The 2,586-nt window shown below is 45.7% G+C and overlaps 1 pseudogene; it reads right to left on the bottom strand.

Annotated features, from left to right (window-relative positions):
- Window positions 1–495: 495 nt before the first annotated feature.
- LOC145522798 (coiled-coil domain-containing protein 50 pseudogene) lies at window positions 496–1,453 on the bottom strand (annotated as a pseudogene).
- Between the last annotated feature and the right edge of the window lie 1,133 nt (window positions 1,454–2,586).

The raw sequence follows: 2,586 nt of genomic DNA, 5'->3' as shown, positions 1-2,586 counted from the left end.
TCACTCCTAGTCCATTCCTCTCCTTCCCCCACTCCTTGGCAACCACAAGTGGTGTTTTTTGTTTGTTTGTTTGTTTTTTGCTACTTCTTATATTCTTTTATTCTGCATTGCATCCAAACATTATGTTTTACTTCGATCATTATCTTCACAAAATCCTAGTTGCTAAGTAAAGCCTACTCCTTAAATATCAATAGTCCATACCTAATGAAAATGGCATTTTATAGAACTCTTACCCCAGGTATATAACCCAGAAATATCTTATCTTATATAGCTGGGGTATATACTATACCCCAGGAAGAATATGCTCCATAGAGGTGACCTATATTCAGAAGCTAAATTTTCTTGTACTGCCCAAGTGATCAGGAATAACCAAAACATTTTAAATGAATGCAAATTATTCATGGTCCAAAAAACACCTGAGGATAAATCTCAGGAATACAAAATAGAAGGGGAAAAAAATAAGCATGGAATGTGTTCTGTATCATCCAGTAATTTTGCTACAGTGGGTCCGTTTTCAAGACAGATTCCTAGGTTTTTACAGTTTATAATGGAAACCTTTATGAGAAGACTCTGACTTTGAGTAGTGATGTGTGGAATTATGCTGGTTTCCAGAAGGAGTGTAATCCAAACCCTCAGCATCTGTCATGGTAGGTGGCGGTGACCCTGCTAGCCTATCATTCTTAGAACGGTGAGGTTCATCACGCTCTTTTGACTTTGAGTGTGCTGGTTTAGCTGTCTTGAGCTTCCACTCAGGGTCATGCTTTCTTTTGTCCAAAAATGATTTCTCCTGCTCCTTGGCTTTCCTGTAAGCTTGCTTTTCTTCAGCCATTAGAAGTCTAGTGATTTCTTCATCCTGGGCTACTTGAGCTGCTCTCATGTCCACCTGGGTAGCCAAAATTTCTTCTTCTTCAAGTTTTCTGGCAATTTCAGCATCATACCATTCCTGATCCCTGTGGGTCACTTGTGATGGAGTAGAGACCACTTCTTTCATTACTCTGGGCTTAATTCCTTCATCTTCATAATAGTAACTATCACCATAAGCACTGACTCCAGAAGACTCCGGAAAGTGTTTCTTTCACTTTTTCTCTACCTGTAACTCCTTTTCTTCCAAGAGTCGAGCAATGTCCTTATCCTTCTTCTGAATGCGTGGTCTCTCTGCCTCAATAGCCAGCTTCTCCTGAATCTCCTGAGCAATTTCACAGTCTTGTTATTCAAGGTCTTTATAGAGCTTCTGCACCTGAGCCTGTGCTTTCAAATCTTCCTCTTGAAGCTGCTTAGCCACCTGCAGATCATGCTGGACCAATCGGTTCTGCTGAACATTCGATGCCAAATGAGGCTCAGTCTCTTGTTCCTGCAGGCTGTGGGCCAGGGTGTGGTCCTCCAGGACGGCAGAATCTCAGCCCACTTCCTTGACTGCAGACAGGTTGGACTGATCAGTGCTAACTTCAGCCATGTTGGCCTGGGGTCGGGGCTGAACTTTGCCTCCAGCTTCCCGGCCGCCGCCGGCACCAAGCACAGCAGGTCGCGCAACAACAGCAGCGGTGCCGGACGCGGCGCAACGTCCAGCCGGCAGCGCGCGGACCTGGAGGACGGGGCGGGCCGCCGGGCAAGGACTGGCAACAAAGGCTGCGGGAGACGGGCCTGGGCGTAGCAGGCTGCCCGGCAGCCACCTCAGCAACCACAAGTTTGATCTCTATGTCTGTCAGTCTGTTTTTGTTTTGTAGATAGGTTCATTGGTGCCAGACTTCCCTGGTGGCTCAGAGGTTAAAGCGTCTGCCTCCAATGCGGGAGACCTGGGTTCGATCCCTGGGTCAGGAAGATCCCCTGGAGAAGGAAATGGCAAACCACTCCAGTATTCTTGCCTGGAGAATCCCATGGACGGAGGAGCCTGGTAGGCTACAGTCCATGGGGTCGCAAAGAGTCGGACACGACTGAGCGACTTCCCTTCCCTTCCCTTCCCTTCACTGGTGCCATATTTTAGATTCTATGCTTGAGTGATATGGTATGGTACTTTCTTTCTGACTTCACTTAATATGATAATCTCTAGTTGCATCCATGTTACTGCAAGTGGCATTTTATGGCTGACTAGTGTTTAGCATGCACATACAGTATGTCATTTTATGTATGTACTGTGCTGTGCTTAGTTGCTCAGTCTTGTCTGACTCTATGCTACCACATGGACTGTAGCCCGCCAGGCTCCTCTGTCCATGGGATTCTCCAGGCAAGAATACTGGAGTGGGTTTTGATGCCTCATCCAGGGGATCTTCCCAACCCAGTGATGGAAGCCAGGTCTCCTGCGTTACAGGCGGATTCTTTACAGTCTGAGCCACCACGGAAGCCCCTGTAGGTACTACATCTTCTTTATTCATTCATTAGTCAATGGACATTTAGATTGTTTCCATGTCTTGACTATTGTGAACAGTACTGCTATGAATACAAGGGTGCTTATATCTTTTTGAATTATAATTTTGTTTGGATATATGCATAGGAGTAGGATTGCTGAATCATATGGTAACTCCAGTTTTGGCTTTTTTGAGGAGCCTCTATATTATTTTCCATAGTGTCTGCACCGATTTACTTCTCCAC

The sequence above is a fragment of the Giraffa tippelskirchi genome, chromosome 10 (genome assembly GCF_054371585.1).
Source record: "Giraffa tippelskirchi isolate mGirTip1 chromosome 10, T2T-mGirTip1v1.2.pri, whole genome shotgun sequence".
Classification (NCBI taxonomy): Eukaryota; Metazoa; Chordata; class Mammalia; order Artiodactyla; family Giraffidae; genus Giraffa; species Giraffa tippelskirchi.
The sequence above is the reverse complement of the archived record's forward strand: the minus strand, read 5'-3'. Positions and strand labels throughout refer to the sequence as shown.